Below are 27,065 nucleotides of genomic sequence, written 5' to 3'. Positions count from 1 at the left end.
CGTAACTTCTCTGCTAGTGAGAAATGAGCAGCGCACATTGATGTGCTTGCTGTCTCGAAACGGGCCTCTCTCAGGTTGTTTTGCGCCCTGGCACTTTTTACCGGACTGCAGTGGCAGCAGTCCGGAAAAGAACCAGAGCGCCTGTGCCAGGGCTCAAAACAGAGCCCAGAAGAGACCCGTTTCGAGGACCTCTTAAAAAAATTGCCGGTGCTCAGACCCCTTGAGACCCGGCCCACTTAAAGCCCTGATGTCGGGTGATATATGTGGAAGCCAGGAGAAACACATGGATGTAGCATATTTTTGTAAATATGGCGCATCCCTGTCTTTTTTAAATGAGGCAGAGTGGTGCAGCTGAAGTGCTTGCAGCGCCGTGCTGCGTCATTTATTTGTAAATATGCCCCTTTGTTTGATATTAGTATAAAGACACGTTGTTTGATATTAAGACACACTGGGCCAGATGTACAACCATTCCGCTTTGCAGGTTGCAAATTGCAATTTTTTGCGACTCGCAATTTGCAACTTGCAAAACGGAATGTACTGATGTGTCGCACACATTTAGTGATACCCCATGGGATCGCAAATGACCTGCCTCATCAATATTCATGAGGCAGGTTGCAATTTGAGACCCATTGGGAATGGGCTAAAATCACAAGGATGGTGGCCTGCTGGGGTAAGCAGACCACCATATCTGGGATTGTTTTTTTAAATAAACAACTTTTTTTTTCCAAATGCAGCCCGTTTACTGCGTTTAAAAGAAAAAAATTAAACGTTTTTTTTTTCATTTTTTAAGGGGCAGGCAGTTGTTTGTGGGATCACTGCCTGCTCTCAAAAAATATTTTTGTATACAATTACAAAGGGTCCCATTTGCGACAGGCTTGCCGCCTACTTGAAGTGGGTGGTAACTGCGATTGTTTTGCAACTGCATTTGCAGTCTCAAAACAATCAAACATACCAGTGCAACTCGCTATTAGGAAGGGACGCCCTTGGCACATACTCTTCCTAATAGCGACTCGCAAACGCTATTTTGCGAGTCGGTAATAGGTTGCCGACTCACAAAATAGGGTTTGTACATGCTACAACCCTTTTAAGGGGTTGGAAACGGCCCAATTTTCCGTTTGTCCCAAACGTACATCTGGCCCAATGTTTGGTATTAAGATACGTTGTTTGTTATTAAGACACATTGTTTGGTATTGGGACATGTTGTTTTGTATTAAGACAAATTGTTGGGTATTAAGACACGTTGTTTGGCATTAAGACACGTTGTTTCGTATTAAGACACATTTTTGGGTAATAAGACACACTGGGCCAGATGTACGACCATTCCAATTTGCGAGTCGCAAATTGTGTAGTTTTGCGACTCATAATTTGCGACTCACAAAATTGAATTTACAGCAGTATCTCAGACACTGTTTGCAATTCCCAATGGGGTCGCAATTTGCAACTACATTGGGAATGGCCAGCACTCACGGGGAAGGTGGCCTGGTGGGGTAAGCAGACCACCATGCTTATGACTGCTTTTCAAACAAAGCAGTTTTTTTTAAAATGCCGAAACGGGATGCATGCCAGTCACAAAGGGGAAGGGGGTCCCCTAGTGACCCCTTCCTGTTTGTGAGTGGCTTACCACCTTTTTGAAATGGATGGTAAACTGAGTGTGTTTTGCGACTGCAATTGCGGTCGCACAACAATCGTACATTGAAGTGCGACTCACTATTTGGGAGGGACGCCTTTGGCATGCCCTTTCCTAATCGCACGTGGCAAACTGTATTTTGCGAGTCGGTAATAGGTTACTGACTCGTGAAATAGGGTTTGTACATAGGGTAGACCTATTTTGCGGTCGCAAACGGGTGATTACCCGTTTGCAATTGCAAAAAAGGTCATACATCTGGCCCATTGTTTGGTATTAAGACGCACTGTTTGGCATTAAGATGCACTGTTTGGTATTAAGACACGTTGTTTGTTATTCAGACATTGTTTGGTATTAAGATTCACTGTTTAGTATTAAGGCATGTTGTTTGGTATTAAGACACGTGGTTTTGTATTAAGACATGTTTTGGGATAATAAGACACGTAGTTTGGTATTAAGACACGTAGTTTGGTATTAAGAAACATTGTTGGGTATTAAGACATACTGCTTCGTATTAAGACACACTGTTTGGTATTAAAATGCACTGTTTGGTATGAAGACACGTTGTTTAGTATTCAGACATTGCTTGGTATTGAGACGCACTGTTTGGTATTAAGGCATCTTGTTTGGTATTAAGGCACATTGTTTGGTATTAAAACATGTTGTTTGCTATTAAGACACGTAGTTTGGTATTAAGACACGTCGTTTGGTGTTGAGACACATTGGTGGATATTAAGACACAGGGGCCCAGATGTATCAAGATTCCGATTTACGATTTCTAAATAGCGATTTTTTGCGAATCGCTATTTAGAATTTGCAAAATGGAATGTATGTAGGAAATCGCTATTTTTAAGCGATTCCTTATTATTCTTTATTTGCAAATTCGCATTTTGCGAATTCGCAAATAAAGAATAATTTCCAATGCATTCCTATGGGCCAGGAGGCCCATAGGAATGATAGTGCAATAATTCTCAAAATACGAATTCGCAATTAGCTAATCGCAATTTGAGAATTATTTCAAGGGTACAGGGGTGTCTCAAAGACACCCTGCTGCACCCCTGAAATTTACATGTGTGTGCTTGTGGCGCACATACATGCCCTATGGGCATGTATGTGCCTCATATGCCACCCTTACAAATGCCAAATAGGGCATTTTTAAAAGAAATCGCAAATTACCACCAACTACAAGTTGGTGGTAATTTGCGATTTCTTAACACAAAATCGCAATTTCAAAATGTTACATACATATCATTTAAGGAATCGCAAAAATTGCGATTCCTTAAATGCTATGGCAAAATAAGGAATCGCAAATTATTGCGATTCCTTAAATTGCGATTTTTTCATACATATGAAAAAATGCAAAAAGGCCGTTAGCGAGTCACAAAGGCCATATTCTGCGAATTTCGGCCTTTGCCAGTCGCAAAAGCCTTGATACATCTGGCCCACTGTTTGTTATTAAGATATACTGATTATTATTAAGATGCACTATTTGGCATTAAGACACGTTTGGTATTCAGACGTTATTTGGTATTAAGAAATGTTGTTTGGTATTAAGACACGTTGTTTGGTATTGAGATACACTGTTTGGTATTAGGACAAGTTGTTTGGCATTAAAGACGCATTGTTTGATATTAGGATACGTTGTTTGGTATTAAGACACTTTATTTGGTATTAAGGCATGCTGTTTGGTATTAAGACCTAGTGTTTGGTATTAAGACACATTGGGCCCGATGTAGTTAAATTCATTTTACCACTTCTTAAATACCGAATGATACCGATTCGGTATTTAGGAAGTGGTAAAATGGAGGGGGGGTGATGTAGGTATTTCAGATTCGGTAAATACCGAATCGTTCAGATTCGGTATTTACAGATTCTGTAAATACCGATTCGGTAATGCCCATTGATTCCTATGGGCATTGAAGCCCATAAGAATCAATGGCCATTACCGAATCGGTATTTACCGATTCGGTAAATACCGAATGTTGCAAGGGTGCAGGGGGTGTCACTTTGACAACCTCTAGCACCCCAAATTCAGGCACGTGTGACATGTGGCACACAGACATGCCCTATGGGCATGTCTGTCTGTCACATGGCACAGGTGTGCATGCACGTGTGCATGCACACCTGGATTCGGTATTTTACCACCAAATTGGATTGGGTGGTAAAATACTGATTCTGTAAGGCCTGAGGGACTCAGAAGAGTCCCACCTACATCTGCAGGTTACCGAATCGGTAAAAATACCGATTCGGTATTTTTACCGATTCTGCAAATTTACCGATTCAGTAAATTTACCGAATCGGTAAAATAGGGCCCCTACATCACAAATGACCATTTACCGGTCGGTAAATGGCCACCTACATCTGGCTCATTGTTTGGTATTAAGACGCACTCCAGATTGCTAATTGTATTCAAAAGAAACTTCCAACTGGTTGATAATATTGTAAAATTTCCTAGCTCTGATTCATCTAGTTGCTGAGTTTCACTACATGCTTTGATGCTGGGTGCATTAGAAATAACATGCTGTATGTGACCAGATCACTATCATAGAATAGAAATGCTAAATGCTTGTGACTGAAATGCGAGAGGTCCTGCCTTCTGCTGCTTGGATCCAGACATATGGAAAGCATTTGTGTTTTGTTCATGGCTAGAAATCTTTTGTTATGTGATCATGAAATCATTTCAAACAGCTGGATTGGAGGACTGGAGGAAGTCCAGCAATTAAGAAGCTCAAAAGAAATGTTTTTCTTCGTGATGCAATCCTTAGTCAAAGCTTATGGGCAAGGCCACAAGAGGGAGGAGTGGCTGACCTAAGGTGACCACCAATTTTATAGTGTCAATTTCAGGACATTTATGGGTTTTCCATTCCAGTTTTCCACTTTAAGAAGCTAAATAAAGTTATATATAGTTTGTTAGTCTAGATGGAAAATCACAGAAGCCAGTCCACTATTTCAGAATATGCCTAAAGAAGGTAGCGTGCTGAATACATACAAACTCTCACTCTACATGGAGAGAAAACAGAGATTGTAGTCTCTGGGCCTGATGCTACATGGTCCGCCGAATGGTAGCCGATGGAGCTTGGAGAGGCACCTGTGCCAGTGCCTCAGGCTTGTGACTTGGGTGTGGTTGTAGACAAGGGCCTCAACTTTGTAAAAGGCCCATGTCAAATTTGCATGAATCACTGGATTCAGATTACAGTATGCTTTTAAGGAGATGTCTTGCCTTACATGCCTAATTCTGCCAGTAGAAATATGGATCAGGCACTCATTATTTCTTTCAAGGACTCCTATCATGTTTCTTCTGGTGAGAGCTCTCAAATATCTTATTCACCGCCTCCGGCTTCTCCATAATGCCCCAACAAGATTGGTGGTGGTCGTTAAAACAAACGTGTCCGACTTGGCTCACCTTAAAACACTGCAAAGGCCATCTGTGCACAGAAGATGCCTCTTCGAAGCACTCTGTCATTGTCATAAAACCATATATCGGAATAATCTCAAGACATACATGAATTTAATCTATTCATTGTATACTCCTTCTAACAGTGGCCTTATCATGCCTCCTGATGCCAACCAAATTTTGGAATACTCTCCTGCTGATCATCAGGTTACAACTGGAACTAATGCAATTTAGAAAATTGGTGAAGACTAATTTGCTTAGACTTAAATTAGGAAATTAGTCTGGAGCATCACTTTGACCCAGTCCTGAAGGTCAGCTCATGCATTTTGCTTTCTTAATTTTACCTTGAGCTCAGGGATATTTCTTAGGAAGTAATGCTCCATAACTAATGTAAATCAAATAAAAATTATAAGCAGACTTCATTCTAATGCGTCATATATACTGTGTCCAGAAGCACAGTGCGGAAAATGTAATCTCTATATAGCATACATGCAGATGCACAGGATTTAATATGCAATTCATTACCATTGTGCACTGTGTGGCGGAGAGATGGTTCAAGAGAGATGATGACCTTCCCCTTAGTTGCAGGAGCACGTGCAAATAAGCACCGTACTAGAGTTAGGCACCTTACTGAACACTGAACATCGACTTCCCTTTTTATTTTTTAAATGTTTGTTTTCTGGAGGGTCTCTTTTTAATATTTATAATATTTTTATATGTTTCGTCTGTATAATGTGATTTTAGTGTTTTTTAAATATTGATTATTTGTATAATTATGTATTAACTTGTGCTTTGATGAATTGCTATGAAATTATGCTCGTTCTTTTATGATTTTTAATAATCGAATAAAGATAATTGACTGACTGACTGACTGACCCTTAGTCAACAATTGTAACAAAATGTATTACACTTGCCACATTTGCATCTATGTTTTTTGCCATTGCATTATTTTCAGGGACATTTGTGATACAAAAAGGAATTTAACCCGATCCTTTCTTTCTTTCTTTTTTCTTTTTTATAAATCTTTTTAATTGGTTAAACCAGCTCTATATGTGACTTCAGACAAGTCTTCCTGGTGGCATGAAAGTTGAAAGTGTCTTACATCTCAATTGATTATGATGTTGATTAAATAACACATTAATATCCTGCCCCACCTTTAGTCCTGTCCCTGATGAGCATCAAATATTCAATAATTACACAAAAACTACAAACACAGCATCCCACAGGCCCTGGCCTACCATTGCCCGATTTAAGATCTACGCTTCCAAGTAAAATCAGAGACTGTAAAGTGGCGCTGTAACTCCAAGACCTCTTGAAATCAAATCAAATGATTATCTGTCTCATGTTAGACGTTCAGGATGTACTGAGTTTCCTGACAAAAAGAGGAGCTCCTTAGACACAAACACATCTGAAGTTCTGATACTGCTTACTGTCGTGGCTCACAAGATGGCGAACCATGCAATTTTACTACTTTACCTGGAAAATGGGCCGCCATCTCAGGCACATCACGAAGATAGTTTTTATCCTACCTCTTGGACAGTAGCATACTGGTTATCATAAGTCATCTCTTCCGGGCCACTGCGACTGAATCCCCAACCTGCAGTGTTCACCAATGATCATCAATCAGACAATAAATCAGACAGTATTTCTAGAGTACAACTTACCAGCCAGGGGGGTGGCCAGGCCGGCTGATGCGGGTCTTAGTCTAAGATCCAGGTCTTGAATACCCTCCTGAAGTCCGTCAGCAACAGTGATGTGTGGAGGTGGAGGGGAAAGGTGTTCCAGGACTTGGCGGTGAGGTGCGAGAAGGGGCGTTCTCCGGTACAGCAGTATCTGTGTGAGGGCGTGGTGAGCAGAGCGTAGGTTTCTGGATGGTAGGTGGAAATTCAGGCAGTTGTTCATGTAGGCAGGTCCCTGGTTGTGGAGGGATTTGTAGGTGTGGGTCAGTAGTTTGAATTGGCATCTTTTCTGGATGGGGAGCCAGTGGAGGTCTCTCATGTGCTGGGTAATGTGGGTTCTCTTCAGCAGGTTGAGGGCCAGTCTGGCTGCTGCATTCTGAATCGTCTGGAGTCTTTCAGGGCTGTCTCTGTGCTGTGATTGTCTGTGAATACTGATTGGGAGGGGTTCAACAGGTTGTTTCTTTCCAAGTGTTAAGTGAGTTGGATGTTGACAGCCTTCTCCAGGACTTTGGTGGGAAATTGGAGCAGCGAGATGGGGCGGTAGTTCTGGAGCTCGCTGGGGTCTGCCGAGGTTTTTTTGAGGAGGGGTCTGGCCTCTGAGTGTTTCCAGGCTGCTGGCTCTTCTGAGTTAAAGAATTTGGTAAGGGCACGCATCAGTTGGTGCTCTGGAGTGGATGGAGTTCATGACAGTAGTTGTGTTAGCGTGCTGAGTTGTTCTCATTTGGTGAGCTGGTGGTTGGTGGCAGTGCTCATGGGAGATTGGATGCTGAGGAGGTCGGTGATTTAGGAATGGAAGTTACTGTATATGGTGGCTATCTTGTTGTGGAAGTGGTCGGCGAGGGTGTTGCAGAGTTCCTGTGAGCCAAGGATCGAGTTTTCAGTGGCTGGCGGGCAGGTGAACTCTTTGATGATGGTGAAGAGTTCCTTGGCTTGGTTGGCGCTGGCCTCTATGTGGAGTGTCAAGGCCTCCTTTTTTGCGACTTTGACCTGGCAGTGGTAGTTGTTGAGGGCAGACTTGAAGATAGATCAGTCGATTTTGTTTCTGCGGATGAACCATCTTCTTTTGAGCTGCTTGCATCTGCATTTGGATGCACTCAGTTCCCGGGTGTACCAACTGGCACGTTTGGTGGATCTTTGTGTATTAGCAGGTTTGGTGGGAGTGACTAGGTCGGCTGCCCCAGTGATCCAGGCATTGATATTCTCTACTGCCTGGTTCATGTTGGTGGTGACATTGGGCTGGGTTATATTGAGGGCGTTGGTCCATTGTTGCTCGGTGACCTTGGTCTAGTTGCAGAAAAGGGCGCTGTGGTGGTTGGGGGTGGTACCTCAATGGTGAAGTGTACGATGGATTGATTGGACCAGGTGAGTTCCGTAGTGTGGCTCTATCTAACTCTGTTGCTGAACGAGAAGACAAGGTCCAGCGTGTGTCCTGCTTTATGCGTGGCATCAGTGACCAGTTGTTTGAGGCCAATGTTGTCCATTCTTTCAAGGAGGACTCCATCTCTTTCTCTTCAATGTCTATACACGACCCTCAGCATAGGAATACATGCAGTTGACACACAAACCCAAATCCAACAAGTAAATAATTTGGAAAAACATATGGAAATGCTAACCTGTGGAAACCACATCCACTAGTTGATGAAGGAAAATGTTCTAAATCTTAATTAGGATAACATTGAGATTATGATTCCAGGGGATGCTGGTGTAAACCCAATTACTTTCTAATGACCTCTGGAAATCAGAACAACCCCCAACTCCAGCACAGAATGTCAAACAAGTGGGGTTCGGTTCGAGTTGGACCTCCCCTGCATATTACAGATCCTAACTGCTGTAAGAAATACACATTTCTCTGCAAAGATGTTAAGCAAGCATTGAGATGAGCTCACTATTACCCTCGTTTTATCCTGGATGGACTATTGCAACACGGTCTATGTTGGTGCACCAAATACAAAAACCAAAAGCTTTGCAGGATAGAAAGTCTAGCAGCTAGACTGTGCCACACCCAAAGAAATTTGACCACATTTCAACAGCACGGAAAAGCTCAATTGGTTCCCATTTGGCCCAGAGAATCACATTTAGGAACTTGTGTTGCATCTACAGAGACTCTGCGGGAACAAGAACCTCATATCTGCAAATGCCTGTCACTGTCTCCCTGGTCGTTTCTTTATGTAGGCCAACTCCAAGCATATTGTCCACACAAACATCAAACAAAAGAGACACAAGTGAAAACATCAAAATTTTGGGGCCAATTATTATTATTATTATTATATATTTTATAAAGCGCTTGGTTACACCAGCAGGTGTGTCCCCGCGCTAGTTGCTGCCATTCGCGTCTGGATCTGATTGAGAGAGAAATCCTACTTCGAGCACTGAGGTTTGGGGAACAGGACTGTTTTAAGCTCTCTACGGAATGTAAGCTCCGAGGTTTCCAAGCGCAGCCTTTCTGGCAGCTTGTTTCATAACCTAGCAGTCAAGGCTCTAAAAGATTTTCCACCCATTCTTGCTCTTTTTACCTTCGGGACCTGCACCTGCCCCGTGCCACAGGATCTTAACTGGCGGATGGGCTCGTACCGCTTAAGATAGTTATGCAGGTACCTAGGGCCTCTCCCATGGGGGTTACAATGTCCCATACAGACTCCGGAATAACCCCAATTCCTCTCTCAGGACCATAAACAAAACTGAGAGCTTTAAAGAAAGCCTTGAAGACACACCTTTAGAAGGATTCATCTGACTCTGGTCATCTGGATCACCCTTCTCTTGATCATGGGACTGATGTCCATCAACAGTGGCTTTCTGAGAAATGTGATCTGCCAAATTGCTGGCCATATAAAAAAAATCTCAAATATAATTAAATATGCTAAGGTGAAGTGCTAGTTTTATTGAGCAATGTAGATGACTATTCCAATGGATATAATGAAGAGATTACATTAGTATTACCATGTAAAGCCTTGGCTGATTTTAAGTTGCCTTACTGTTTTTCCTCCTGCTATTTTTGATCTGAAGCTCATCTACCAATTGCCAAAAAAACATGGGCACTGAAAACATAGTCACAAACTGGGGGCCCAAAGCCAACACCCACATTTCAGATCCCCAAACATTCTGGTGTCTTCCAATATGTTATGGGCACAGTGTTAACTTTTCACTGAGCGTATGTCAACCTTTCCATGGTGGATTCTCACTGAGTTACCTCTACTATGTATGTTGGTGGCGCAACTAGTTAGGATTGGCTGGACGCTCTGTAAAAAAACTTGGCCAGACCTTATGGCAGAGTAGTCCCCACTAACAGATTGTCCATCTTCAAGAAATCTTTATATAGGGAAGTCCAGATAAGACGTGAAAGTGTTTACCATGCATCAATCTGTAACCGCTTTTTATTTTGCTCTGTTATCAATAAACAGAATAAAAAAATTTAAAAATTGGGAAGTTCAACTGCCAGAGGTGTGGAGAAAAAAATAAAAAAAAAATTGGTGGATTTTTTGTGACTGTCCCCATTTAAATCAGCTATAAATAACAAATCTAGACTGAGAATAGATTTGTTTTAAGGAAGTTCGGTTCTACTATCAAGATACCAATATTAAATCACCTGTATAATCATTGCATTTGTTTGATTATATCTCTAAACTGGTCACAGTGTATTGGTGAGTATATACATTTTGTAATTACAGAACTAGAAATTACATAAATAGAAAACATAGTACTGTTATTTACCTGGTGTAATGACTAGATGTACTTTCTTGTTTAAAATTTCGACTCAAACTAGTTACCAAGGAAAACTTGTTGGTTATTAAGAACTTTTTCAACAACATGTCAACAAGTGTCGATATCCATCTTTGTACGGAGAACTTTTTAATTAACAATTTCTGTTTCTTTAGAAATGTCTCAGTGTGGTGGTTAATTCAGTGGATGGTCACTAGATGTCTTTTCTCCTGTTTGATAATCTTAGGAAGTATTCTGAGATTATTTCACTAAATTGTCACATTTTGCTACCTATGAAAATTGGATTGCAGATAAATTTTACACACACACATGCATACACACTTACACACCCTAATGGCTAGAACTAGATCCTTCAATTTATAAATTAGCTTTTATCATGTAGAATCAAAATAATGAAATTCACATACTTTATCATTAGCAAATTTATATGGATTACATGTTCCACAATAAAACAGGTTATGAAAAGTCTGTAATAATGAGATTTCTTAAAAGTTGTTCTGGGATGCAGATCCAAGAAAGTCTTATATATAATTGATCTGCTAGCAAATGACCTTAAACTTTCAATGCCCTAGTAATCTGTTTTTGGATACATTCAGTGGACGGTGACTCTAAGGACACGGGAAATGTTTGCATATTAAGTGTGTTGTCATTCAAATAATCATAGTATTACAAAGAGGTGCCATAGGTTCTGTTCTAGAACATTATATCATCAATGTATCATCAATGAATTGGTATTTAGAATACTTTATTAAAATCAGATTGTCTCTTTAGTTAGGCATGCTTATTATCATGCAGACTTTTAAATACATTGACACGAGAGGCAGCAAACCTGCTTCCCAGGGTCTTTCCACATTCTTGTCAGTAAATATTGGTAAAACAAAAAATATTGCTCTGTAATAACAATTTCATCATCAATGTTATCAGATGTGCATGCTTCAAAAAGGTTGACTATTTCAAAAGGTTCCAAATCATACTGTAAAATCACTAGACCACAGGATTCTATATTCAGCATGCCCTTTGTGTGTCCCTATAAAAACCTGGAATTACAGCGACATAAGGAAATACATAGTAACTATGATTTTGACAGTAATTTGATAATGCTTGCTATATCAAAGTTCTGAACAGTAAGAATCATCCATGTCTAATTTCAGAAAGAGATAAATAGCTGTTATGGGACAGTCAGTATCAAAATATCTGTATTCATTAATATTCACAAAGCCTAAACTATACCACTTTTTAAGTAAGCCCACTCAAACTTAGTTCTGATAAAAAGTTACAAATAATGTCTAGTTAATATATGTATTTTTCTTAGGTGCATTGAAGCTTTATTATTATGGACAGCAAAATTCATGATCACTATCTGGCCCTCCTTGTCAGCCTGCAATATGATAATATTGTCATACCTCCAAGGAGATAGTAGTGACCCTCTTTCTCTATGACTCAGATTAGATTAGAAGAATAAAACTAATTCCTATCTCTTTATTCTCCTAAATGTAATGTATTCCTCATTTGTATATGAAATAAAGCAGCACCATGGGCAAAACAAATGGTTGGAGTAAAGGTTGATTTAGATTTCATCCTCTTTTATTTGCTAGCCTGTGGGCCAATTTCCAGTTCTTCTAGCATTTCACTAACAGAACTTAAAGAGTTATTATTAACCAGGCAATAAAAAAATGAATGTGTATCAATTGATAGCATAATTATTTCCTAATTCGTGTAGCATAAATGTCATAGAAAAATCATGTGCTACTCATAGATCTGAGTTATTTTTCAATTATTTGTTTCATATGTATTTTTTTCTAAATTATCACATCTACTTTATATTGGTGATATTGTCGAATTAGCTGTAGTAATCTGACATCTCAGGTAACTGCATAAAACAAATTCTAGTTTCAAATGTCAAATTAATTTCTAAATATTCATTTTAAGTTGGAAAACATCACAATCATTGGGCAAAAAAGAAGCTCTTTAATTAGAATTTACAGTCAAGTAGTAGGTATAGAGTTTCACAGCAGTTCAACTTTGCTCCTGGGTTAAGGTAGTCTGAGACAGTTTTGTCTTACATTCAAATAAGTTATTACTGTCACAATTCCCACCTGATTCACCTCCACAGAAGTAACATGGAAAAAGTGCAAATGCCCCCACTGTACTACCAGATTCTCCTACAGTTCACTCAAATTACACAAAATAACTAAAGGACGCCACGGGAGGGGTAATGTGGAAGAGAAATGTGCTGGTAGTATAGTGGATTCTGGTGTAGTTCTAATTGTCGCTCAAACAGGACATCTCATTTACAACCACATTGGAAGCTGTAACATACACACAAAATATTATAAGCTTTCTAATTAGTGTCAAATAAAAAAATCTAATAAAAGTGTACAGTAATTGAACCCTTTTGAACACCTGTCAGAATATTTTTTATCTAGCTTAGCATGGGTTTCTTTGACAACTGTTGCCTTTTAAATAATGCGTTGGGTTTATAAATAAATTTACATCTTTAAATAAACACTAGCCTAACACACATGAGTAGCAGCAGAAACAAACTAAAATTTCAATGGCAATGAAGAGGTAATTTTTGTAAAAAAAAAAAAAGAATCTAAATCAGAAAAGTAATGTTCTGCAACTTGCCTCTGAGCAAATGTAGCTTTGTTTAAACAAAGTTTTGTATAGCCATTATTGCATCCCTCTAGAGTTCCAGGAACATAATTCTTCCTTCTGATCGAAAAATAATTAAACACAATGAAATGGTTTCATCTTCTTGAAGAACATGGCAGTTGGCTTCTGTAATTGTAGGTGTTTGGGAAGCAAGAAATGTTTGTCTCCGAGCTGCTTAAATAATAACGGAGTAACCTATCACCACTTAAAATTTACTTGCATGTTTCACTATACTAATTCAACACTAATCCTCTATCGGTCTCGGAGTAGCGCTTTGATGCCTCGTCAGGGGTAGTAAGTGCTATATAAATGCAATTTCAATACAATGCAATACAATAGTGGCACAAGAGACGAATTACAAGCTACGTATTACATATTACATCTCCATGGAAGATGACTTATCAGAGCACTGAAGACAGCATGCAATGTTTCAAACTCTTCCTTTGTTTAATTAACTGAATGAGAGCAAGTTAAGGTTTGGAACTTAAATTATTATTTTGATGACTGCTCAGCGCCATAACCTGTCGGCTGGTGTTTATATGTGTTAAATTCTGTAATGCTTCCTCTTTTAACCTGCTTAACAATATTTTTCCATTTTTATCTAGCTCAATCTGTGACACTATATTTTAGAAAAGGCTCCTTTCTGACCTCTTCTAGTGCCTAGCAGGGCAGTGGTGTAACTGTGTCCATGAACATGATAATTACTCCCTGCAGTGTCGGTTCTTCCTAAACCAACTTTGCATCCTACTTGTTTACTCCTCCTTGATTTCAATTCATTCTAAAAAAAATAGTTGTTTCTATTCCTTATAGGATGTATTTGCACCTCTTCGAAAGCATCATGCTCCATTACTATGCTAAATTTAGTTTTAGTTAGTTAAGTTTAGTTAGTTCGTGCTGTGCCCATTCTGCATCTCCAAAGTGAGAAATAATCTAAATATTCTTAATTGGAATAAGCAGCTGGCCGAAAAACAAATACTCTTTCACACTTCTAAGATCTGTGCATCTTCTAATGCTGCCAGGGAACATTTTCGTCAAGACAATACTGAAAATCACTAAATGACCTCTTGTTGTGCAACAACTCCTTCTGAACACAGATTATGTATTTCCTCTGAAATAGTATTTGTCAGTGTAAATGAAATGTGTATTGTTTTATCTGCAGTTGACATAGTAGCTTCCCTTAATTTAATCCTGCTGTCATCTTCTTTAAGCAACAATCAGTGTACTTCAACACTTATGAAAATAATCATGTTTCTAGTTTTGTATCACCTTTTGTATCACAACTCAGAATCTAAGGATTACTACTGGGCTCTAATTTAATCATAAAATATGTCAGAAATTGTCAGCTCCCTACATCTTTCCCCTTCAGTGGCATTCATTCTTGTTTATTGTTTGAGTCAAAGAACCCCTTCTATTCAATGTGCACTCCTCCTTCACCATCCTTACAGCCAGCTAGTCTTCTTAAACCAATCTTACCTTTGTAATGCTTGCTATAATTCTCGTTTGATATTCTGGACATTTTGGAGCTCATGCCTCCTAAAATTGTAATATTCATATTATTTATGGCCACGTGGTCCTTCTGTATTTTTTTTATTTTCTCTAAAAGTCACATTCCTCAATTGCTCTTCTATCTACTTGAGTCTCTGTCTAACCAAAATTCCTGCAACAATTACCCTCACATTCTGCAATGCCTGCACCATTTTTTTTTATTTGTAACCACTCCTTTAAATTGACAACAGGAAATGAACTAGCACACATGTACACATCCGGCCAGCACTCCGGACAGTGTGGATTTTGCTCTGACCAGTGAGCCACTATCACTTGTTTCAAATTAGGATCTCCTTACAGCCATAGCCCACCCTCACCCTGGAGATATTGCACAGAATCATGAACTGTTCTAAAATACTTCTACTTGGTCTCCAAATTTACTAGTTGATGTTACCTTCTGGAGTTTAACACATCTGTACCTTAATTTTGGGCCCGCATCACAAAACACCAAGGGGCAGATTTACAAGCCCCTTGCGCCGCTTTTATGCCGCCGTTGCGTCACTTTTGTGAGCAGCGACGGCGCAAAAGATGCGCCATGGTGTGGGGTATTTACAACGTGACGCATCTCCCAGATGCGTCACGTTGAAAAGCCCTGCAACAGAAGAGGCGTACCATTGCAGGGGGAGGCGTTTCGGTGCAGGAACGCCTCCCAAAAGTGGCTGAGTGAAATCTACAAGATTTCACTCAGTCACTTTTGGGCCCATGCTGCGTCAAAACCCTGCGCCTGCTTAAAGCAGGCATAAGGATTGGCGCAGCATTGTGCACATAGGGCCAGTGGCAAAGTGAGCAAGGGACTCACGTCTGAGCATACCCTGCCACACTTATGGCGGCCAAAAGCGGTACAAAAGAGGGTGGTGATGGACGGAGCATCTGAATCAATCAAACACTCACACCCAGTCAAAAGATCTGGGTTTAATGCCACTGGATTCAAGCAAGCTGGGCTGAAGATGGCTGGAATGCCAGAAACCAGTCCTCGGAAGCTTGTTTCCGGTCCAGGGAAGACATGGCTTGGCAGTTCGGGCTGGACTGCTCCCATGAGGAACAGGGTCAGACTGATTTGCATATAGCCATGTCTGAACTGGGGTGGCAGAGTGGGCTAAAGAACGGTGATGGATTAAACCCAGATCTTTTGACTGGGTGTGAGTGTTTGATTGATTCAGATGCTCCGTCCATCACCACCCCCTTTTGTACCGCTTATCAGGAGGTTAGCATATCAACACATATAAAGCATGTAACATAAACATATAAAAGACACTAGTAATTATAATCAAATGTATATTTTAGAAATACAGGCATTGCAACGCTTAAAGAATCCTATTGTCACAAACTATTTTAAATAAAGCATTTTTTTAAACGCCCATAAAAATGTCTTTGAGCCTTTTTTCAAATGTTTTCAGGTCACAAAATGCAGCTATAGAACCAACTACAAGGGATCTCAGCACTCTAGCTGAAGAGCATACACCTCTAGCTCAGAGTGCGTTAGAAATTATGGCAAACTCTCTTGTGGTCATTGATTCAATACCCTAGGAGACTTACTGTGATTTTCCAGCAGCACCACCATGATCAAAAAATTTAATTCAAAAGGTCTTTTCATGGCATTATAGGATGCTTCTTGCTTGGAGCAGTGAATAATAAAAGAACTCTTTCTGCTGTTAATTTATTATTCCTTAATTTTTCTTTTTGTTTTTTTAAATTTTCCTGGACCCACCTGGGTCACCCAAACCTTATATTCACTTTGGGGCTGTGTGGGAGCCCCTATTCCCCCACGGACCCCTGCTAGCTCACCAGTCAGCACATATACTCAATGCTGGTGGGAGCCAGGCATTATTTTACATTGGATGCCCCAGTGACACCTGGGGCACCCACACGTTTTGCCAATTTTTGTGACAGAGGAATATACCCCGTAGCCCTTGCTGCCTCGCCAGCCATCACTCATCCATGGCAAGTGGCCGCGTTGGGCACCTACAACAAGAGAAGAAAGAAGGGGCCACAGCATGCCCATTGTTGGCGGCCATGGGGGAAGGGTCATTGCCCCCGCAGACCCTGACGGCTCTCCACACAGCACTCATTCAGGGTGCTAGCGAGAGCCGGATCTGTTGCTTTGCTCCCCTACCCGGGTGGGAGCAGCTTTTTTCTCTTTTCACACCAGGTGGTAGTAAAACAGTTTTCCCTGCCCTAGAGAGTGCTGGCAAGGACTTAAGTTTATATTTCCTGCCCAATCTTTCCTGCAAACAAATCAGAAGCCTGCGGAATGGGATTCCTGGGGCCCTTTTATGTCTCAGGATTGAGGACCTGAAGCACGCCCTTCCCCAAAATTACTGAATTGGCCAGGGGCGGGGGCCACGGAGGATTTTCAAGAGAGGGGGTGGCATATCTGACTTCCCATAAATAAAGATTTATAGTCCCTGGGGATGTGGTCCCTGGGGCCTCCTTAAGCTCAGCTTTGCCTCCCCCTAGGACCTCTCCCCCACCACCCCTTGAGGGGGCAGGTTATCTCTACCCTGCCCCCTATCTGTTTAAAAAGAAATTCAGGACAGAGGACTGAGTCCCCGATTTCAAAAAATGCCTACAGCTACATCTTTGTTGATGTGCTAGCAGCCAATGAGATATTTTTAGATCTGTTGGGTCTGTGGATTTCTGTCATGTGATATATACATAAATGTTTAACTTAATTTCTCAAAAAATACTCAATATATTTGCACCAAATGCCAAAAGCAGGTTTTCTGGATGAAGTCCTAGCTTTCTACCAAATTTGGTGTAATTCTGTTCAGCCTTTTTTGCTGTATCGCTGTTACAATTTTCCTATGGCAAATTCCATGTGAAAACATGTTTAGGGATTTACCCTTTTTCTGAGTCCCTTATTGACAGATGACCTCGAAACAGGAAGAAGCTGAGGCAGATGAGGCTTTTCTCCCCAGACCTTAGACTCAGACCCTGCCATTATTATCAGGTAGAGGGGAGCATCTGTGTTTGCTCTCACTTGATGGGAGCATTTTCAAAATACCCGGCAAGTGAAAGCAAACACCAAATCTGCTCCCAGTGGGTGGAAGATTAGAAAATGCTCCCGCATGCTGGTAGAAGACTTTCGATCCGTTGATGCAGGCAGGGAAACAGAAATATTATTTGCGCCAGCAGGGAGCGGCACTAGTAGTTGCTCCCTGTGGGTGGGAACAATGTTAGCTCCCACTGTATGTGGGTAGCCGGCTGGGGCCGCGGCAGCCCCCAACAAAAAAAAACTTTAGTGGGTACCAAGGGTGGGTGCCAGGGCACCCACCTTTTCTTGTGAATTGGTCTGAGGTATGGGGTCCCTGGGGCCGAAATCGTCCTGGAGAAGGCTGCTGCATGCTCCCCTCCCCATAAGAATGACACCCGGCCCCACGGGATGGGATCCCTAGCACCAAAATAGGCCTGGAGAGGGGCCACCATGTGCCCCTCCCCTAAAAATTTAGCTGGGCATTTTCCATAGGCCTCTTTAGTCAAGGCTACAGCAAAATCTGCTAAACCGAACTACACCAAATTTGGTAGGAAGCTAGATCTTGGTCTGCAGATTGTATTTTGCGTTATTTGGTGTGAATCTAGTCAGTAGTTTTAGAGACATTTAGGGTTAAAAATAATTGTATATTAGGCAGTTGGGTCCGCGAGAATAGAGCATTCTGATTGACCCACGGGGCTTTATTTCCCTTGGACCATCTTGCTCCTACGGGAGTCAGACTCTCGTGAGAGGGAGAGCTCTGATTAGCGGCTATCAACATGAGAAAAAATGTTGCTTGCAGTCATTACAGGGCTTGGGCACTTAGTATAAGGGGCCAGGGCCAGGGTAGGGATACCCTGACCCAATGGGCCCCATGGATGGGACTTAGAGGGATTCCCCTTGTGCGAAAAAAGAAAATAATTTAAAAAAAATGCAGCTATCCCACAATATTCTCTTGGGTTGGGGAAAAAAATAGCAAAATGGCAGTCGGGCTGTGCTTATTTAATGTAAGCCGTGGGGCTGTATTCATAAAGGGGAAGAAGGCTGCAAGGCCCCCCTTCCCAAACCTCGAGAGGCCCCAGGGACTCCATAATTTTTAGGGGGAGGGGGACACCTGGCTCCTGTTCCCAGGATGACTTTGGCCCAGCGGACCCCTTTCCCCCGGAGCCCAGTGTTTGAGAGTCTGGTGTGGGGATAGGTTTTGATGTATATTTATTAATGTTATGTCACTGTAAAAAAAATGTTTTATCCTACATGATGCTCTTTGATGTGTTGAACAAAAAACATATAAACCAAATAAGAAAAAAGGAGAAAAAAATGAAATAAAGATTTTTTTTATATCGATTTGTGTTTTTTTCTCCCTCTGTGACCTCTCTGTCACCCCTTGGTGAGCTCCTAGTTGTACTTTAAAAAGAGTGGACTCTTCTAGAGCCATTGTTTAATTTACTTGGGTGGACTTCGTTCTCTTAAGTAGTGTCATTTTCCCTGACGTCTGCCCTCATACGTCTCAGGGGGCCCCTTTGTTTATGAGATCTGATTGACTGTCAGCACTTCAACCAGAAAGTAATGGCAGCCTTCTTGGGACCAATATACATGATAGCACCTCATCGAAATGCATTGTAGTGAATGGTAGCTTTTAAGGGTCACAAGAGCAAGAACGTTTCAAGGTTGATAACAGATTTTAGTTAAAATATAAATTATTTGTTGCTATGGTGATTTTACCCCGTGAAAAAGCCTTCTGCTGGGATTTCATTTTTTTCGAGAAAACAGTTTTCTCATGATTTTCACATAGAGGTTATAGAAGGTGCTCCAGAAGCTTCATTGACGATCAGTACATCATTTGGTGGGACGAGGGGCTCACCTGATCATCCCTTTTTAAATTTATAATAACTCTTCCATTAATTTACCTTTTAATTAAATAACTCCTAACCCTAACTAACTTTCTAAAAATTAGGTAATGCCTCACAAGTAGTTGAGGCGATGTTTGGGGGGGGGCGGGAGGTATACCGCTTGGCACTGGTTGAGAATCAGCCAATACAAGTTCAATTTCCTGTAGAAGTTTAAACCCTGTAAAGCACAGTAAATTATTCCCAGCTAGGAGCCAACTGTTTCTGTCCTCACCCAGAACATAGACATGTGGGCTTGCGGTGTTTGTCCTCAGGGATCCTTACTAACACATTTAGGGTCAAATTCTTTATGAACGCTGACACCATGCATTATTTAATTTCGAAGTGACATACGTGTGATGCTATATATAGGTAGGACTCCTGTTTTCATTCCTGTTCAGGATCCTGAGTTTTGACTGATTACGGTTCCTATGGGTGTTTGAGTCACAAATTTGCCAGGGAAAACATGGCAGAAATTGGGCAAGCCAACACTCCACATTCAGAGCTTGCACACCTCGGAATGGGGAAACACATGCAATATCCGCTGTATTTCTATATTCCCTCAGCCTGTCCAAGGTCCGGATTTCAGGACACACAACGGTCTTGGTATTTGAAGGATGTGCAGTTATCACATGGGTTTGCACCGCTCATGTAATAATCACAGATGGTCTTTCTTTCATGGTCAGAAGTATAATTCTAGTATATCAGGGATGGTTTGCATGAACTCAGCCTCCCATATTGGACTGCCATGTCAGACCTGATGGAATGACCTCCTGCGTGTGGCTTTCACCCTCTCTGCAAAATTTGTGAACCATTCTAGATGACAGACTATCAGTTGATTCCTCTATCAATCCTCTGTTGTGTTCTTTCTTCATTATAAGACTGTGGCTAGCAGCCACTTTCCCCTGTTCAGGTTTACATTGAATAAGGCTTTTGCTTGAGCATGTCTTGCCTGTCTCCAACCCTCTTCCAACAAGAAATTAGTAGTCACCCTCACTTCTTCAACGAGTGCAAAGACCACAGCCAGAAAACTGTGTCAACTAAGGACCAGGAGAGCACAGTGCTTTCTGCGATCTGCTCCAATGGGTTGGGTGGAGGCTGGTTATTATTATAATTTTGTGAGGGTCAATATTAATGGAATGACACAGTGGGTAGTTGGGGCAAGGGCAGTAAAGTTTGGCGTTTAAGGTTGAGGACGAAGCCAAACGTTTCTGTGGGGACATTGTGGTAATTGCCCATGCAAAAGAGTCTGCTAGAGGTAAGGTAGTGTGCAAAATACGCACTAGACCAATATGTGTATGTTATCCTACATAATTTAAGGAATGGATTATAAGTGAGTGCAAAAACACATCCAATATTAGGCGCAAATGCTATTTGCTCCCGCTAATACTCCGCCATTCATATTACGCCCGTTATAACATAACAAAACAGAATAAGAAGCGATAAGCATTCCAATGAGGAGCACAATGACCTGATAGCTTCCTACCTCCCATACGTATATCTGTCTACTGCATAAAGGTAGGCCGGAAACTAGGTTCTGGTGATGAAGATATCCTCCATGACTCCCCGGACCAGCTAGTAAGGCAGTCCTTGAGTGTGTTATACTCAGCGATGGGATCTATAAGGGTAGCCCAGAATACCAACACATTCTTGAAACCAGATACAAGCTGAGAGTGCATGCCATATTATGATGAGACAAGCTCAGTTGCCTTTGTGCGTGTCTGAACTTGTCTCAACTAACTGGAATAGTCTGAAATCTCTGTTACACATACGTGAACTGTTCCTGAGCCAACCAGTATGTCCTCACCACAAAAGTATTAACGTAGCAAGCGCTGGCGAAGCTAATAGCTCTCATCGGAAAGACATAATGGCTTTGTGAATGCTCTTAGCTGATATAGTGCACCATCATCCAAAAAAAAAAAAAATGAAAGAGCGTGAAGGCTATGGCAGCTCTGTGTGATGACATACATATCTTTTTTTTTACGTACCTGTTCCTATATGGCAGGTGCCACTATGAACAGAAAATTCTAAAAAATAAAGTTACATATGCATGAAATAGCTTCTTAAAAACTGAGCGGCCTAGCCGCAAATGGTGGCAGCCATCCCTTTTTTTTAATAGACAGCGACGGGACAGGTTAAGACACAATGGAGGATTGTTTGAGGGAGCAGGTAGGGGAAAAGTCAACACAGGGGGACCAATGGGGAATGGGTAAGGTGACAATATTCCCAACAAGTATAAGACTATTATCATCTTGGCCCTTAGTAATGAGGTTGCCTCCCTGCATGAAGCACCAAGTTTAGGCCCTTCTACAAACAGGGTGATTGAGCCACTCTCGAGTTGCTTGACTTGTCAGCAGCCTTTGACATGGTGGACCATTCTATTTTGCTGAAGCTACTCACAGACATTGGTATCATTTGCTCAGCTCTTGCTCCGTTTTCATCCTTTTTGGCTGATCACACTCAGTCTTTTTACACCTCTGTCGCTCATTTTCATTTACGGTCACATGTGGTGTTCCTCAGAGATCTCTAACATCATCAGTGCTTTTTAATGCTTATTTTCGTAAGCTCATCTCCCTGATCAGGTCTTAAGGCTCTATGGCTAATTCTTAGGCAGATAATATGCAACCTAACATTTGAGGAAATCTATTCACTCCACAATTTGGAACTAATTGTAATTGTAATTGTAATTTATATTTATATAGCGCATTATCACCAACGGTCTCTAAGCGCTTGCTTTGGGAACCCGTCCTGGTTTTTCCCTGTGAGATAACTCATATTGGGCACCCCCAAGGTGAAAGCCAGGCATCCCGTTGCGGGGGGCCATAGTGGAGATTAAGCAAGCTATTAAAAAAGGGAGAAATGGGTGTTGAATAATTTTTTGAAGCTGAACGTCAACATATCTGAGGTTTCGTTTTGTGTCAATCAGATGCACCAAAGGCATGAACCATTAAGGCTGAAGTCCAGGGTAATGCCACCTTCGCCCACTGGCAAGGTGGAATCCTTAGAAGTCTTACCTACAAACATTTATGGCTTTCAGCTTTCAGCACAAAAATAATTCCTTAGTTCTGTTTACATTTACTAAACTACTGATAACAATTGTTCCATTTTTGCCTCCTCCTCTGCACGGTCCAGTGGTTGTGACATGTCATCTTGTGTTGGCTCGACTACTGTAACGTGCTACAGCTTGGAATTCCTGATTCCACTCTGGATAAGTTTCAGAATATTAAAACAGGTCTAGTTCACATAGCTTGTACGCTGAGAAATGTTGACAATATTCCCACGCCAGAATCAAGTTTCTCTGATTCTGAATAAAGGAAAGACTTGTATATAATGCTCTGGCTCATGCATAAGATTTTTTTTTTATCAGACTGAGAAATCTCCCCTTATTTAAGCTTTCACTCATTATTCTCCAGCAAAAAACGTTGTGGTCTAAATCACAACCGCTCCTCTCCCGTCCGACGTCGCTTGTGTCCTTTTATTGCTAAAGAATGACAGACACACACGCCAGAGCTTCCTCCCTCCATGTGATCTCACTCGAGGAGCCCGGGTCCACATTCTCAAATGGTGAAGATAGCATCTCTGGAATATATATTTAATGGCTGCAAATCAAAGTCTGACTCAGACGTGACACAAGCACATTTTTTTTAGAGTTTACAGTCCAAGGGAAAAGTCCTCGTCACTTATTTTCCCCAAGAGATCCGGTGGGTGCCAGGCCCTCAAGTACAAGATGTCCTGGGACGGCAGAGAAGGGGGGGAGGGGGCGGATTTCCAAAACGAGGCTTTCTCTCTCCTCCTGACAAGGAAAGAGTTTTAAAAATAGTATTTGAAATGTATTTCTTGAAAATCTGATTCTTATCTATTTTAAGCCCGACCCTTTTTAATATTTATGTTTCCCCCTTGGCCAAAATCATTAGAGAAAGCGGTTTTGGGACAATATCCTATGCTGACGACACACAAATCCTCGTCACCATCAGCCAAAACCATGAGGACGTTAAAAATAGGTTCAAAAACTGTATGACCAATATACAAGAGTGGATGACCAGAAATTACTTAATGATGAACGCAGGGAAGACCGAAGTCATGCTCTTTGGCAAAGCTGACCAAATCTGGTCATCGGACTGGTGGCCTGACGCTCTTGGTGCCTGCCCTGCCCCTAAACAATACGTCAGGAACCTGGGAGTAATCCTAGACAACAAGCTTACCATGTCTGAACATATAAAAAAAACAGTGGGAAGTAGCTACGGCCAGATACGTAGCCTGAGGAAGATCTTTAAATGGATCTCGCTCTCAGCACGCATGCCCCTAGTCCAGGGATTGGTTGTAAACAGGATGGACTATGGGAACGCCCTGTTTTCGGCCATCAACCAATCGCTACTTAACCGACTACAGGTCCTTCAAAATACTGCTGCGAGGCTAGTATTAGATCTACCTCCTCGCACCCCGTCAGCAGCATGTCTCAGAACACTGCACTGGCTCCCCGTTAAAAAACGTATAAAGTTCAAGCTCTGCTGCCTGGTCCATAAGGCAGTAAATGGACATGGACCTGCTTATCTGGAAAGGAAACTCAAAGCTCATATCCCAAACAGGACCCTACGCTCTTCCAGTAAAGCCTTTCTCTCCGTTCTCAGAGTTCGAACGGTCAGAAACGGGGACAGAGCTTTCAGCAAAACCGCCCCAGAAGCATGGAATTCTCTCCCCACCTCACTGAGAGAAGAGCCAGATCACGCCAAATTCCGGAAACTACTAAAAACCTGCCTTTTTAATCCCTAGCATACTGAACCCTTAACCCCCTGAATCTGTTGAAATTTTAAGGATCCTTGTCTGCTCCCAGCGCTCTGAGACCTTCGGGTGATTTATGCGCTATACAAGTGAAATAAATGTAAATGTATGTTATCACCTGAGACCTCCGACACAACTCCCGGTTGTGCATCACTCCACTACCACATACTATTATTAATGGGTGGGGTTCTGTTTGTGTGTGTGTCCATTTCCTCTAATGTCTGAAAGATAGAGAGTGAGAAAAAAAGATACTAGCTGTCTCTAATCAAAGAGTGTTTAGCATAGTTTTTAGAATGGGGTAGTTCTATTATGCCAATCATGGATGTTCCAGCGCGATTATTCTGGATGCGTGGGCAAACAGTCTTCAAAGGGGCACTGTTTGTGATGAGTTACTCATTTTATTTATTTATTTTAAGTTTAGTTTGTGTAAAGTGCTGCATATAATAATAATAATAATAATAATAAATGTTATAAAGTGCATGGTTACACTGGGAGCAGTGTGTCCACGCGTTGAGTGTGGCAGGCCCTAACCAACAGACGAATCATCCCCACCCAGTTCTCTCCTACTAACCTCCTCATTCTCTAGCCAGAGGGAACAGGTAGGTTTTGAGTTGTTTCCGAAAGATACGTTCCGATGTTTCTAATCTCATTTTGTGTGGGAGTTTATTCCAGTGTTGGGCAGCTTGTACTCGGAAGGAGCGTCCGCCCATACGAGCTCTTCTGAATCTAGGAACCTTCACCAGCCCTTTCCCTGAAGATCTCAAGTCACGGCCAGGGATGTAAGGGTTCAGTAGATCCAACAGGTAGGATGGCCCCTTTCCCTGCATGATACGATGGCTAAGCAGTAAGGTCTTATAGAGCACCCGTTCTTTGATCGGAAGCCAGTGGAGGGATTCCAGGGCTTTCTTAGATGATGCTCTTCTGGGTAGTTTCAAGATCATGCGGGCCGCCATATTCTGTATCCGCTGAAGCCTAGTGATACATCTGTTGTTGGCTCCTAAATACAGAACGTTTCCATAGTCCAATCTCGAAGTAACAAGAGCATGGACTATGGTCTTTCTGGCTGTTGTGGGGAGTAAGTCCAATGTTTTCCGCATATTTCTCAAAATGCCGAAACATTGTCTGGCCACCCGAGTGGTGTGTTGCTCAAAGGAGATCTTGTTATCTATCCAGATACCCAGGTTCTTCACTTGTTCACTAGGTGAGGGTAGAGGCCCCAGCACTTGTGGCCACCATGCCGATGTACACACCGATGGTGCATGTCCCACCACCAGCACCTCTGTCTTACTGCCATTTAATGTCAAGCAGTTATTAGCCATCCAGTCTGCTACGGCTTGGAGGCACCCTGAGAAGTTGTTCGCTGCTGCCCCATCTAACTGTGCAAGAGACACCACAAGTTGGGTGTCATCTGCGTAGGTCACTACTTGAACCCCAAACCTCTCCGTAATCTCTGCTATAGGTGTTACATAGAGATTGAAGAGGGTGGGGCTCAAGCTAGACCCTTGTGGCACTCCCTGATTTAGCATAATACTCTTAGACCGATAAGGGCCTTGGGCGACTTGGAAGCTCCGATCCCGCAGGAACGATTCTAGCCACTCTAAAGCTCTGCCCCTCACTCCTCCTTTTTTCAGACACTGCAGCAAGATGTGATGAGCTACAGTGTCGAAAGCTGCGCCTAGGTCTAAAAGGATCAGCGCTGTGGTATGGCCTTCATCCACCAACTTACGTATGGTTTCAGTGGACAGGAGTAGGGTTGATTCGGTCGAGTAGGACGCCCGAAAACCTGATTGGGTGTGGTGTAGAAGTTTGCAGGTTTCGATGTGTTCTGTCAATTGCTTATTGACTACTTTCTCTGCGATTTTAGAAAAATAGGGAAGGAGGGAAATTGGTCGTAGATTGTCTAATTGTTCCGCACTTATATGAGGTTTTTTTTTTAGCAGAAGTACCACTGCCTCTTTCCATACTGATGGAACACTGCCTGAACCAAAGGAAAGATCCAGTAGATAACGTATGTGAGGTTCCAGAGTGTTTATATTTTCCCTAAGTATTTTAGCGGGTGCTGGATCCTTAGGGGAGCCTGATTTAATTTTGGAAGCTATGTCAAAAATCAAAAAATATTGCACTTTTCCACCAGAATATTTAGTCTTTAATATTGAACTTTAACAATATCGGGACCCGAATACTAGCTCTCCTCTGTCCTTCCCTTTCTAACACTTCTTCTACTACTTGCGGGGTGTCAGAAGAGTCACTAACATTACAGGGGCAGTGTTTTGGGGTGGTCCCATGCCCCAGAACCATTTCTCCTGGCCTCCCATGCAGCTATTGCCGCAACTGTTGACAAACTGAACCTTGTATGCTTCTACATAGACTTACAATTCCTTTCACAGCGTTCCCTTTAACATCATGGCAGCTTTCACATTGTCTTGATTCCATTTGTGATTTGCAGAGTATGCAACTACCTAAAAGGTGTCCCAGTGCTAAAGAGACGAATAAAACTGAAGGTCTGAACAGCAGCAGCAACTGGACTAACAAGTGTTAAGCACTGGAAAAAGCCAATAGGTCTCGCCTATTAGAGCTATTGGCTTTGGCAATTTTTTGTTGCCATGTGGTACAGCAGCATGGACGCTTCGCAGTGTAGTTAAAACTAAAAAGCATTAATAAGCAACTCGGAAAAATTAGCTCTTTTTCTCTAAAGTGAGTTAGCGCTGGATGCATCCCAGTCCTTTTTTAAATATTATATTTAGCTATGCTGCAAAGCATGCCTACAAATATTTGCCAAAGTCAGCAATGCCCATGCTTTTCTGCATGAACAAAA

The sequence above is a fragment of the Lissotriton vulgaris genome, chromosome 4_1 (genome assembly GCF_964263255.1).
Source record: "Lissotriton vulgaris chromosome 4_1, aLisVul1.2, whole genome shotgun sequence".
Lineage (NCBI taxonomy): Eukaryota > Metazoa > Chordata > Amphibia > Caudata > Salamandridae > Lissotriton > Lissotriton vulgaris.
Note: the sequence above shows the minus strand (reverse complement) of the source record.